The sequence below is a fragment of the Microtus oregoni genome, unplaced genomic scaffold (genome assembly GCF_018167655.1).
Source record: "Microtus oregoni isolate MIOR12 unplaced genomic scaffold, Mior012 000009F_ref0000495, whole genome shotgun sequence".
Lineage (NCBI taxonomy): Eukaryota > Metazoa > Chordata > Mammalia > Rodentia > Cricetidae > Microtus > Microtus oregoni.
This window is the reverse complement of record NW_024543068.1, coordinates 21486908-21501350: the sequence shown is the minus strand read 5'-3', so window position 1 is coordinate 21501350 and position 14443 is coordinate 21486908. Positions and strand designations below refer to the sequence as shown.

General features: G+C 45.1%; 1 protein-coding gene across 2 annotated transcripts in view; it reads right to left on the bottom strand.

Annotated features, from left to right (window-relative positions):
- Wdr89 (WD repeat domain 89) overlaps nucleotides 1-13907 on the bottom strand; it is a 37222-nt gene extending 23315 nt beyond the window's left edge. Inside the window, exon 1 of one of the 2 annotated variants that reach the window (XM_041658502.1) lies at nucleotides 13846-13907. The gene's annotated coding sequence lies outside the window, so the exon portion shown is untranslated. The remainder of the gene's footprint in view (nucleotides 1-13845) is intronic. The other variant, XM_041658501.1, reaches the window with a different exon arrangement.
- Between the last annotated feature and the right edge of the window lie 536 nt (nucleotides 13908-14443).

Sequence of the window (14443 nt, the reverse complement as noted above, 5' to 3'; positions counted from 1 at the left end):
TGAGGTGAGACAAGGAAAGCTTCTGGACACTAAGGAACTTTTAATCATATTCCCATCTCTCAATCAATACGGCAACTTGAGGGGTGGTAGTGGTAGGGGTGATCGAATCTAAGGCTTCCACACGATAAGTAGGGAAATCTACCAGTAAGTACTTCAGACCAGGTAGGACCATTACAAACTGACAGCTAAAGATGCCACCTTTTGCATTTATACGTAGGATCACTATTTAACACTCCAAGCTAGGAGACGATCCTAAAAGTATGAAAAAATGTAAATCAAAACAGTAACTGGTGAGGCTGGGGAGACGGGTCAGTGGTTAAGAGCACTTGCTGCTTTGCTGCTCTTCCAGAGACTCTGAGTTTGGTGCCCAGCACCCATATAACATAGCTCACAAGTGCCTGTAACTTCAGCTCCAGGGAATCAGATGCCTCTGGCCTCCATGGGCACCTACACTCATGGGAACACACACCTACATATAATTAAAAATAATAAAAAATGAGCCAGGCTGTGGTGGTGCATGCCTTTAATCCCAGCACTCGTGAGGCAGAGGCAGGCAAATCTATGAATTTGAGGCCATCTTGGTCTAAAGAGCAAGTTCCAGGATAGCCAGGGCTACAAAGAGAAACCCCGTGAAAGTAATAAATATAGCAAAAACCAGTAATTGGTAAACCTTTAAATATATTTAGTCTTTTCTAACATGTGTGCAATAAAGCATTAAATATTTGTCCTATATTATAAGATGAGAATCTAGTAAGTTCTAAACTCATCTCTCTGCTGAACACAGTAAAAGAGCTTAACCGAGAAACAACAGAGGTGTAACTGTTGAACCATCCTGTAAACACTCGTTATTATGAGAAAAAACACTTTACTTTCTTTACAGATCTGACGTGAAGGATAAAAATGACTGAAAACAAGGCCAGCTTAGTGCCACTTGGCCGCTGTTCTCCCGGCTGTCACTTCTACACTTGCCTGCCCATGGTGCTGGCTACTACTGCCATCTAGCAGCAGACTCAACACAGGGGAACACAGGGCTGACTCGGGAAGGAACTCTAGTCCCCAAACATGTTCACAGTAACAGGCGTTTCTGAAGCTGATTCTGACAAATGAAATTGAACTGAATTTTTCTTGGACGTTTCTCTCTCCCTAGACAAGAGCAATTATTTCCACCACGTGAGCATCTAGACTTTTAGGCAACTCAGAGCTCTCTTCAAAACTCCAATCAATCTCATGACTCTAGAGTCTGTTTAAACCCCTATACCTACTTGTCCATGCCACCAAAATTTCAAATAGGGGCTTTCCTATGATTTGTTTCTACCGATTTCAAATCTTACTCATCTAGGCTCACGATCAAATCACCCCTCCCCAGAGTTATGTAAGCAATTAAGACTGCTGAAGAGAAGAGACTCTCTGCTCCACAAACTGCAGAGAGCTTCACAAGAGCAGCACCCAGGCTGGGGTAGGCTTTGCAATGATGTAGTTGCCTCTCAGTTGTACCTGCCTGTTTCTGTAAGTTACCACTCATACTCTGTAAGTAGCCCCAATAAAGGCACTGACTCAGCAAGCTGGACTTTGGTAGAATCATTGCTCTGACCTTGTGCCCTATTTGGACTGAATAAATACTTGTTTACATCTTCACAGGAAAAGTCTCAGACGATGTGAAGGCTGACCTGGAATTCTAAGCAATCCTCTTGCCTCTCTTGAATGTTGAGACTAACAGGCATGAACTACCACACCCAAACATAATTATTGCTCTTTTTCTTTTGTTTTGCTCTTTCCTGAGACAGGGTTGTTGTTGTTGTTTTTTTTTTTTGGTTTTTCGAGACAGGGTTTCTCTGTGGTTTTGGAGCCTGTCCTGGAACTAGCTCTGTAGACCAGGCTGGCCTCGAACTCACAGAGATCCGCCTGCCTCTGCCTCCCGAGTGCTGGGATTAAAGGCGTGCGCCACCACCGCCCGGCTGTTGTTGTTTTTTTAACAGTCTTGGACACTCACTTTGTAGACCAGGCTGGCCTTGAACTCACTGAGATTCACCTGCTTCTGCCTCCCAAGTGCCACCACTGGCCAAACATAATTATTTCTTGAGTACAGAAAACAAAAAGAAAAAAATTATTCCGAGACAAAGTCTCAGTATGTAGCCCTGGCCAACCTAGAATTCACTATGTAGACTAGACTGGCCTTGAACTCACAGACATCCAGCTGCATCTGCCTCTCAAATGTTAGGATTAAAGTCACCACATCTGACTAACACAATTTTTAATAATGATAAATAACATAATAATTATTTTGTGTTTCTGTATGAACTACAGGTAAATGACTGTATTTTACAGTCATCAACATTCTAGTGGGTAAATCTGTTAGGCAGTAAAATATTTTTCCACCAACAGAATCAGAAAAAGGATTGCTACTCTCTCTAAGAATCCCACATCCTTTTAGTCACCTAGCTCCTACCCATACCTCATGATTCACTTCAACTTCTACTGGCTAGATAAAATTCCTATTAATCCAGCACAAAATGAATTTCAGCTTCCTCTAGATATCAATATATTGTGATATTCATACAGCAATAATCATATGCTAAGTAAGTTGATGTGTTAATTATCTATACTTTACATACTTTTCATTGCTTCTGCCTACTCAAGAGTATAAACTTCATAAAGGCAAGAAACATATTTTTCAGTTCTTTTTTGTTGTGTTAGGAGCCAATTTCCTCCTAAAATCATTGCAGGAACCATCACCCTGGGGAGTCTGCAGAGAACCCCACACCCTTAATTGTGTTAGGAATAGTTCTATTGACAGAGCCTACCCCACACCCAAATTGGCTGTTAATGAGAGCTATCTGTTAGCGGAACCCACCCCACATTCCAAACTATCTAGGGATCTAGGTGTGTCAACTCACGACTTCTTGGCCTACAGTGACCTGACCGAAGACAACCTCCTGCCTACGTGACCAACTCGGACCATGTGACCAACGTGAACCACGCGGCAAGAGCCCAGGCCCCTGTGCCCACCCCCCCAACTCCTTACCCTATAAAAGTTGTACCCTGTCTCTAATAAACGGAGGCTTTGACAAGAATTCTCGCTTAGCCTCCTTCCGCTTTCCTAGCCCATTATCTTCCAGGTGGTGCCTCTCCGTGACCCTGGAATAACTGACTGCCAGGTTGGTTACTAACCCTAGTCTGAGTAGCCCACCCCAAGGCAATCAACATTGTTGTTTATGAGACAGGGTCTCACTATGTAACCCTGGCTGCTCTGGTATTCACTACGTGTTCCTGACAAGCCTTGAACTCACAATCTTCCTGCCTCTGCTCCTACAAACAGGGATCACAGGTGTCACTACAGCTGGCTTCCGATCTTTTCAGACCCGTCGTTCTACCAGTCTGTAGCTAACAACCCTACTTCCCGTGAGAGTAGGCAAACACAAACTGTACTTGGTAGAGGAAAACCAGGAGACAAAGGTAAGAATTACTCACCAGTACGTAAAACAATGCAGATTAAACAGGAAGTCTCACAATCCACCCTAAAGCCTCAGAAGAAACAGTCCAATTCTCCTCCCACCTTTTTTTTTCTTAAGAAAGGTTACTACATAAGAAACAAATTGAAATGTAACATATCGATTAGCCATCCATAACCATAGCTTTGAGAATGTCAGTAGTTCATGCCAAACTCCTTCATGCTTATAAAACTCCGTATCTTCGTTTGGTTTACTATTGCTGTGATGAAACACCATGACCAAAGCAAACTTAGGGAGGAAAGGGTTTATTTGGCTTATCTTAGGTTCTCTATTGCTGTTCATCAGCAAAGAAGTCAGGACAGGGACTCAAGCAGGGCAGCTGGCAGCATGAGTTGATGCAGAGAGACTGGACGAGGTGCTGCTTACTGGCTTGCTCAGCAAGCTCAGTCTGCTTTCTTTCTTATACAGGCCAGACCCATAAAGTACTGGACCCTCCCACACCAATCACTAAGAAAATGTCCTACAGGCTTGCCTACAGTCTGATCTTCTGGAGGCATTTTCTCAGTTGAGGCTGCTTCCTCTCCAACAACTCTAGCTTGTGTCAAGTTGACATAAACTAGCCAGCGCACTCCAGGAAGATAGAATTGAAGAAGCTAAGGACCTGGTCAGGATCTCAGTATTACACAGCTCTCTTTCTGCAGAGAACATCAATAAACACTAATGTACTCTACTGGGGGAAACTCAGCAAGTATTCAGAATGCTACTTTTACTTCACAAAAGGATCGGGTGATCTTGAATTTCTAAATGCAGTACTTTATAACATTATATTTTTATGTAAAATACAAGCCTACCCATTAATCATTTAAGATAAAAATAGCCCAATGATTCAGAAACCGCATTATTTGAGAATGGCTCAGAGGACTGTTAGTCTCAAATTCCTTTCTTAGTTCAAAACTACTTCACAATCTTCAAGAGAAAGTTTAGAATACCTTCAAAAATAATTCAATGCTACATTAAGGCTAGAAGCATCACAGGTAGGGAAAAATAAGAAAAAAAATAGCTTCAACATTCATTGTCTCTCTTCCTTACTTGAAAAGAGATTGCTGCTATGCATGCTAACAACTTTAAGTCTGATTAACACAGGACTAAGGATCCAAGGAGAAGGGCTCTAAAGAGAAATCAGAACCAAGATAAAAAGATTTGATAGCAGCCAAGAAGTATAAACATGGGTGAGGGAGAGACCTTTACTTCAGTGATGTAGTCAACAGGGCCTCACTGAGGCTCACGCAAGCAATTAATTAAACTCACTGGGACTGGCACAGTCATAAAAATGGGGGTGGGTCTAGCTGCAGGGAAGGGGGTCTAGAGGTGTGGGACAAGAGAGGTCAACGGGGGAAGTTAAATATGGCATGGGTATGTTTATGAAAATGTCATGATGAAATCCATTAAGTATAACTAATATATGCTCACAAAAATAAGCCAACACAATAGGAGATGAAGGCACCATTTGGAGAGGAATTGGCAGCATTACAGAAAACAGGAGCTGGGCTGGAGAGATGGCTCAGAGGTTAAGAGCACGGGCTGCTCTTCCAGAGGTCCTGAGTTCAATTCCCAGCGACCACGTGGTGGCTCACAACCACCTGTACTGAGGTCTGGTGCCCTCTCCTGGCCTGCAGGCATACACACAGACAAATATTGTATAATAAATAAATAAATAAATATATTTTTTTTTGGGGATTTTTCGAGACAGGGTTTCTCCGTAGCTTTTGGTTCCTGTCCTGGAACTAGCTCTTGTAGACCAGGCTGGTCTCGAACTCACAGAGATCCGCCTGCCTCTGCCTCCCGAGTGCTGGGATTAAAGGCATGCGCCACCACCGCCCGGCTAAATAAATAAATATTAAAAAAAGAAAAAAGAAAAGAAAACAGGAGCTGGCTTTATGGGAAAACATCTGTATGAGGTTTACCTTGGCTTACTTTTGAGGGAAGGTGACTATGAGCAAATCAGATCTTCCCCGACCCTGTTTTTTACAATCCCAATTGTTATTTACCGGTTCTTTCATGTGCATCACTGTGTAACATGCACTGAATCCACGTCCATTGTCCGACCTTCTGGGAAGTCCTACCGAGTATTTTTACACTATGAGTTTTTGTTTGTATTTTACGTTTTCTTTTTTTCTTTTGGTTATTTACTTGGTCTTCTGAGACAGAACCCTGTGGGTCCTGTCAAACTTGCACTCGGGTTCTGGGATTACAGGTGTGCACTACCACATCTGGGTGTTACAGTTGCTGTTACAATTTATAACTAAGTGCAGTAGAGTTTAAAAGGTAAGGTTAAGCTGAACACGATAGCACATTTGTCCAGGACCAGGTCTTGAAATCCCACCAATCCCTGAGCTTTCCCCAAAGGCAGGTTGCAGAATCCCACCAATCCCTGAGGTACCTGGGCAGGAAATCCCACCAAACCCTGATCCTGCCCCAGAATCAGGATACAAAAATCCACTAATCCCAAGTCATTTTGGAAAGCTCTGCCATGTACCTCCCCCACCAACAAAACAACCACAACAAAAAACCTATATAAAAGCCCTGTATCCTGTTCAGTTTGCTGCTGCTTCTCTCTCTAGAGGCAGCCCCAGGAGGATCCTTCCTTCCCATTAATCTCAAGAGTGAGGTTTGTGTGCTGTGATCCTTTCGATGGAGCAGAGCTAGGCTGTTACAACTTTCACCAGAGCCAGGCAGAAGTGTAACACTTTCGAACTACAACACTGGGGAAATTGTCCCCTAGAGGAGGGTAGCTGCAACAACCTCATAGGAGAAACCTTCCCCCAGCAGCAGGGTTGTTAACACTTGCATTGGGAAACCTTTCCCTGGAGAAGAGCAGGAAGCTGCTACACTTTAAGTGACTTTGTTATATAGAAAGACCCAGCCTCAATAAACAAAACAAAATAAGTAAAAACATCACCAATTTTGAGATATAATTAAAATTAGTAGGCCAGAGAAACAGTTCAATGGGTAAAAGTGCTTGACACCAAGCCTGGTAACCTTTGCCCCTAGAACTCATATGGTAGAAGTGAACTGACTCCCTCACATTGTCCCATGACACACAAAATAAAATGTGAAAATAAATAACCAGCCACCCTGCTATTTATATCATTTATATATATTATTTATATATAATAATTAATATCATCAAATAAAGTCAAGGGGGAGTACTTTTATTCAATTAACAGTGTTTGTCAAGTACAGGTTTAAGCCCTTCAAATATTCACAACATCTTAAGAAGTGCTTATTGCTACCCAGCTTCACAGCCGGGGAAACTGAAGCATACACAGAGCAGTTAAAAATAAAGAGACCAGGCCGGGCCGTGGTGGCGCACGCCTTTAATCCCTGCACTCGGGAGGCAGAGGCAGGCGGATCTCTGGGAGTTCGAGACCAGCCTGGTCTACAAGAGCTAGTTCCAGGACAGGCTCCAAAACCACAGAGAAACCCTGTCTCGAAAAAAAAAAAAAAAAAAAAAAAAAATAAAGAGACCAAGGTGCAGCGACAGATACAGGGGTAACCCAAGCAGTTCCACTCAAATTCTGTGTTCTTAGCCACTGGCTCTGCTGCACTCAAGAAATGTAAGTTCTTTTTCCTTGTTGTCTTTGTTTGTTTTGAAACAGAGTCTTATTACGCCGCCCTGGCTGGCCTGGAATTCACTACCTATACCAGGCTGGCCTTAAACTCCAAGATCAGCTGGCCTTGGTCTCCAGAGTCCTGAGACTAGGCGCCACCACACCCAGCCAGAAATTTTTTCTTCAGACAGCAAGGGGTTGGAGATGTAGCTCTGTGGAAAGTCACCTACTCAAACTCATGTGAGGCCCAGTATTCCACCACCAACCAGCATATCTAAAAGGACAAACAATAAGACTGGGGATGTAGTGAAGTGGTAGTGGGATCATCTAGTGTGCGTAAGACCTTCAGTTCAGTCTTCAGCAGCAGGGGAGAGCAAGCAATCGAGAAAGAGCAAGAGAGCAAGAACATGCAGTTTGTGCATGCGTGTGTGCGTGTGCGTGCATGCGTGTGTGTGTGTGTGTGTGTGTGTGAAAGAGAAGAAAGCTGAAGCAGGATAACAAGTTAGAAGCCAATCTGAACTACAGAAAGTTGGTCAAATAAGTAATCAAAGAAATAGAGATTCTAGCCATCATTTATTTCAACATACAGCCACTTAAATTTAATAGTCCTTGAAGACAAGTGTCTTTTCCCTCCTTTCCTTTGCCTAACATTTTAAATCTTTTTTTTTCTTTGATTATCGAGACAGGCTGGAACTAGCTCTTGTAGACCAGGCTGGCCTCGAACTCACAGAGATCCTCCTGCTTCTGCCTCCCGAGTGCTGGGATTAAAGGCGTGCGCCACCACCGCCTGGCTAACGTTTTAAATCTTAAAAGCCTGCAAAAATTATTGAAATGTTAACTATTAAATAACTTTTTCAAACTTAGAGAAAGATGAACACCCAGTGGCTTTCAGAAAACATCTGGAAAATGCAATAGCCTTCTTTTATTCTTTAATCCTGTGCATCGTTTAACAGGGGGCATGGAAACCGCTGTGATGTGTAACATGAAGGAATACAAGGTTTGTAACTGTCCCTAGACCAAGGGTGATTGCAGTGAGTTGATGCCAGAGAGGGAAAAAGGAAAGGGCTCCTGGATCAACAAGGACCTGCTAGGACCTGCTTCAGAGAGCCTTCCTGCCCCAAGGTCTCACTACCTCTCCCTCCCTTTACTTCAGGGACTGATAACATGTCTGTGATTCCAACACTCCAGAGGCCAAAGCAGAAGGATATTGAGTTCAAGGCTAGCCTGGGCTACAAAGTAAGGCACTGTTTCAAGGAGAGAGAAAATAGGAGCTTGAGGGTGTAGCTGTTTGTATGCGACTAGCATGTACAAGGCCTTAGGTTCGCCAGGCAGTGGTGACGCAGTTTTATCCCAGCACTTGGGAGGCAGAGGCAGGTGGATCTCTGTGAGTTTGAGGCCAGCCTGGTCTACAGAATGAGTTCCAGGACAGCCACAGCTACACAGAAAAACCCTGTCTTGAACGCTCAACGTAGCAAGTTCCTATCTCCTCTCAGCTCTTCTCACCCTATCCCCTATCCTAAACCCCAACTTTGCTTCCCCACCATTCCTATGTAACCCTGACATTTTGGTCTCGCTTTCTCTCTCCCCTTTGCTTTCTTGGCCCTATTCTCTTCCTCTCTCGCATCCCTATTTCCCCTCCTCCCCAAGCCTGGTTCAGTCTACTGGTCATGTATAGTCTACTGCCCCGGAGTGGTCATGTCCTCATTTCATTCACTGCTCAGCCAGGACACAGAAAACTGTAATAGCAGTTTCTGAGTGTAAGCCCAGACTTCCTCGGCGCAAAAGGGGAGCAGCTTTTTGCTGTGGACCCAACACCAGCATGGATCACTAGCATCAGCCTCAGAGGGACTCTTGCACAACAGACATCTAAACAACAATGGAAGCTTTATTCATTTGGTTTTGTTTTTGACACAGAGCCTCCTTATGTAGTCCTAGCTAGCCTAGATCAGGTTGGCCTTGAGCTCACAGAGCGCCTGTTATGCTGGGATTAAAGGTGAACCCCACAGTGCCCAGCACAATGGAGAATTTAAAGGATTAAGAAACTAAGGATTCTTTGAGGGCAAGTTATAAGTAGGTGGCTAAATGAGCTGCTGCCTTAGCCAACTGCTGGAACAACAGATCAATAGCTAGGCATCCAATCAGGTTAGTTATATGCAGCCATGCCAAAGACTTTTAGCCAATGGAGTGTGAAAGAAAACAACATAGGCCACTGCTAGGTCTGATCCACGAGAAACTTTTCTCATGCATGCTCCTCCTGGTCCTTTCCCCACCTACTCAAACCAAACACAACTCTTTTTTTTTGTTTGTTTGTTTGTTTTCTTTTGTTTTTCAAGACAGGGTTTCCCTGTGTAACAGTTCTAGCTGTCCTGGAACTAGCTCTTGCAGACCAGGCTGGCCCCGAACTCACAGGGATCCACCTGCCTCTGCCTCCCAAGTGCTGGGGTTAAAGGTGTGCGCCACCACTGCCCAGCCCCAAACACAAATCTTTATTAAGTTTTTATATAGTGAATGCCTATCTGGAGCTGGGTTTTCATACATTTACTCCAGTGTATCTATACTTGTAACTATACATGTAAACATGTCTCTCAAAAACTGTGAACTCTAGCAAGAGATGTCTTTGTGTGAAGATGGGACAACTCTGAAGTCATCAGAGCTGCCGTGTTTTTTGTTGAGACCAGAGAGGACCCCATCGGTCCACTTCTTGATAAATCCTTCTGCATATTGCCAGGAGCAACAGGACCCAGAGGTTTGAAGTAGCTGGGTTTTGTTGTCACTGTTGTGGCATGGAGTCTCATGTGCTCAGGCAGCCCGCAAACTCGCTGTGCAGCTGAGACTAGGCCTTGAACGCGGGCGCTTCCAGTTTCCCTCCTACCCTCAAGATCCTGCCTTCCCTATGCCATGCACTACCACTCCCAAAAGACTGGGTTGGGGGGCTGGAGAGATGGCTCAGTGGTTAAGAGCATTGCCTGCTCTTCCAAAGGACCCGAGTTCGATTCCCAGCAACCACATGGTGGCTCACAACCATCTGTAAAGAGGTCTGGCGCCCTCTTCTGGCCTTCAGGCATACACACAGACAGAAAATTGTATACATAATAAATAAATAAATAAATATTTAAAAAAAAAAAAAAGACTGGGTTGTCGGAATGGCTGATTCCCATCAACTAACATCATGATACTTAAAGTGGGGGATATATATAAACCTGAAGTTATATGACTGAACTGGGAAAGAAGCCCGGGATAAATCATAATCTTTCGCAAGAACGGTAATGTTGTGATCTCATAAATAAATAACTCAAAATGGCATCAATCAGAACCAATGAACTGACTGCAAGTCACATGAATTCTTAAGGTAGGTTAGAATCCAGTGGTACTTCTCTAAATAGTCAATTCTAGTTTTACAGCAGAGGACTATTCAGTTACCTCTGTGTTCAAGAGCTGCCCAGCTGTCTGGAAGTCTATCCTTTCTCTCTTAAAGTCCCTACTGCACATTCAGTTCTGGCACAGGGTATTTGTGCATCACAGTCTTTGTGGAGGGCTGAGAAATGGCTCCCAAAGATACTTAAGTCCAACCCACCTCCTAGAACCCATCAGCACTCCTCATTATGACAACTTCGCACAGCATCCTGAGACAGAGAGAATAATTTCTGACTATCTGGGAAAGCCCTACATGCCACAAGTTTCCTCAGAAGAGGGAGGGGTGGAGACTCAGTTACAGAGGTAGATGATGATGGGAGCAGCCAACCAAAGAAGACTGCCAGAAGGAGCTACACACTGAGTCTAGCAGAATGGTCCATACGTGAAACCCCTGCACTTGGAAGCCTAATGCAGGAAGTAAGTTACCATGCATTCAAGGCCAGCCAGGGCTATAGGGTGAAATGTCTCTAAAAGGCAAAAAGAGTTGCAGGCTAACAGATACAGTCACTAGAAGCTGAAAAAGGCTAGAGAAACACATCTGTCTCTGAGATGTCCAAGAGGCTTCAGGTCCCTGATACCTTGACATTAGCCTCGTAAAATACTTTAAAGCCAAGTTGAAAGCTAATACATTTGTGCTGCTTATTTTTACCTATGTGCACGTGTCTGTGAATGCCTGTGTACTAGTGCCTGAAGAGGCCAGAAGCAGCTTCAGATCTTCTGGAGGTTTTTTGTTTGTTTGAGGCAGGGTCTCTCTTTGCAGCTTTGGCTGTACTGGAACTTACTAAGTAGATCAGGCTGGCCTCTACCTGTGCCTCTGCCTCCAGAGTGCACATCCTGTGCAGAAAGCAGTCACTGAATCACCTCTCCAGCTCCACATTTATGCTCCGCCCACCAAACATGGTTTCTCTGTGTAGTTCTGTCCTGGCTGTCCTGGAACTAGCTCTTGTAGACCAGGCTGGCCTCGAACACAGAGATCCACCTGCCTGTTTCCCGAGTGCTGGGATTCAAGGTGTGTGCTACCATCCAGCTGCTGTCTGAAGTCACTAAGTGTGGTAATTTGTTAAGCAGCCATATGAAACTAAGAAGCCCTTCCAAAAGCTGAATAGTAGTCAGCCATGGCTTATGAGGAAGGAGGATTAGATTTGAGGCCAGCCTAAGATAAACAGTGAACTTAGGACAGCCTAGGGTACAGTGTGAGAATGTCTCAAAAACAGGGCCAGTGAGATTACTCATCTGACCTACATTTGATCCCCTGAACCTACACTGCAGAAGCAGAGAGTGGATTCCCAGGTGTCTTCTGGCCTCCAGAGTGCCAGTGTCATGTGCGGCACACGCACACACTATAAATGTAATATTTAAAAACAGAAAGCTTAGCAGTGGTTTGTACATAATCCACTCTAAGGTATTGACCTGAACTAGCATGAAAAGATTCCATTTCACTAATATACACAGTCTCATTTTTGTTATCAAGCAAATAACTACACAGACATCACCTGCGCCGAGGATGTGTCTCAGTTGGTACAGTGTGCTTAGCGTGCACAAGGCCCTGGGTTCAATCCTCAGGACCATGTCATATGGTCATAGGGTACACAGCTGCAATCCCAACACTGCAGAGTTAGGGAGGTAGAGGACTCTATTCAACGTCACTCCCAACTACACAGCAAGCTCTGGACTAGACTGAGTAACAAGAGATCCCAGGAGTTTTTCCCCTTTGTTGTTGTTTTTAAAGAGACCACTGAAAATGAAGGGTTTGTATTTTATTTTTGTTAATTTTCTTTAGCATTAGAGCGGAAAAGCAAAAAAGCAATGTCTTAAGTTTCCCTTGGTGGCGCTGGCCTTTAACTCTAGCACTGGCAGAGGCAGGTGGGCCTCTGAGCTCAGGCTAGCCTGATCTACAAAGTTCTAGGCCAGTCAAAGCTACACAGTTTGAGAGCCTGTCTCAAACAACAACAGCAACAAAAAGGCAATGTCTTCAGTTCTATTTGTAATAAATAGAAGCTGCAGGTGGGGTTGACGGTGAAGGCCTAATTCCAGCATTTGAGAAAACATCAAGTTCTCGGCCAGCCTGGTCTACAAAGCGAGTTGCAGGACTGCCCTAGCTACACAGAGAAACCCTGTTTCAAAAACAAAACAAAAAAGCAAGCAAGTAGGGCGGTGGTGGCACACACTTTTAATCCCAGCACTGGGAGGCTGAGGTAGGTGGATCTGTGAATTCAAAGCCAGCCTGGTCTACAAGAGCTAGTTCCAGGACAGGCTCAAAAAAAAAAAAAAAAAAAAAAAACACTACAGACAAACCCTGCCTCAAAAAACAAACAAAAAAGAAAAAGAAGCAAAAGCTGCAGAACACATGGTCATGAGTTTGTAAACAAAGACACAACTCTAAATCTGCACTAATAGGAAGTGAAAGAAAGTCAGCAAGTAATGAGGGCTTACTTTTGCCTTAAATGTTATAAAATATCTAAGATAAAAATACAAACCAAACATTGCTCACTTTGTTCTCTGGTCAATAAATACTATCCTGAACCCGACAGGCTGGAAAACGGTCCACACGGAGGTATCTCACACAGTGTTACCAGGCTGCATGTTTGTACAGTTCTAGCCTGTGCAGATGCTGTTATACCAGCAGAAACCAGCAGACCTGATACCAGTAACGTATACTTTAAGTCCATTTCTCATTGGACTATCACAATACTAAAAAGCAATTTATTACGACTGATTTTAATCGTGCAACTGAAGAAGCTGAGGTTAACATAAAATATATTTTTTTTTCAAATGAAGATGAACATGCCGACAGCATCTACCTCTTGAGTGTTTTTGTTGTGAGTTAGTTGTGTGTGTGTGTGTGTGTGTGTGTATCTACGTGTGAGACAAAGTTTCCCTAGGAAGCTTTGGCTGCCTGGCAACTCAGACATCCTCTTGCCTCTGTCTCCCGGCCAGTGCTGGGATCACAGGTGTGCACCATCACACCGGGCCAGCACCAAGCTCTGCAGATAGGTGTGTGGACCAGATGCCACGACACACGGAAGTCATCGCATAGAAGCTGGCATCACGGCATACAGTGTATTCCTTGGCTTTGCTTCCTAAGTGAAAATCTGCTTTCTGACAGGGAAAGAGGCGAGAGCCAGAGGTGGGTGTGCAGTGAGTGCAGGAAGGGCAGGCAAGAGCGAGCAGGGGCTGCCTACCCGTCATCGACCACAGAGCCTGACACTCAAGAGACCCACTCGGCCTCCCTCGCGCGCACGTGCTCCCGCACCGCCCGCTCCCCTCCGCGCTCCCCACCCAGAGCTTTCCACGCGCATCCCGCGCGGCGGCCGCCGGTCGAGGGAGCTGCCGCCTATGATCGTCACCCCGCCCGGCCCAGCAGAAGGTACCTCAGAAGCAAACCCCACACTGGAGCTGGAGAAAAACCACGCTCTGCCCACGGCCGTCCGGATCTCCGCCCTCCGCCTCTGATTGGAGAAAATCATAGAGGAAGCCGAAGCGGATTGGTCCACAGCAGAGAGGCGGTCCACAACCGCGGGCGCCGAAGAAGCGGGAGCAGCGCGGCTTCGCTCGCTACCTTCCGATTGGACGAGGACAGGAATCCTGCGCATGCGTGACTCAGCCGCGGGGCGGAGCGCCGTACAACACCACCCCCTAGGTCAGGTTAACGGAAGTCCCTGCCACCCAGCTTCCTGGATGTGTGACCAATAGACGACAAGAATAACGTGAGTTCTGCCTTTTCATGCGGATGTGGCTTTACCGGCTTCATGAAGCTGACACTGGGGTTTCCAGTATTTCCTTGGCTTCCTCAGACTGGAGAAGGAAGTTCTTATGCAGACTAGGGGACTCATTCTGAGAGAGCCAGGATTTGGTAGCCCCGAAGTCACCACGTGATCACAAAGCCTAGCGGCACAGGCCGGTTTGAATGAGTGGTACCCGGCTTTCACGCCCGCACGGGTATAACGGAAGGTGACAGGAGCTCTCCCT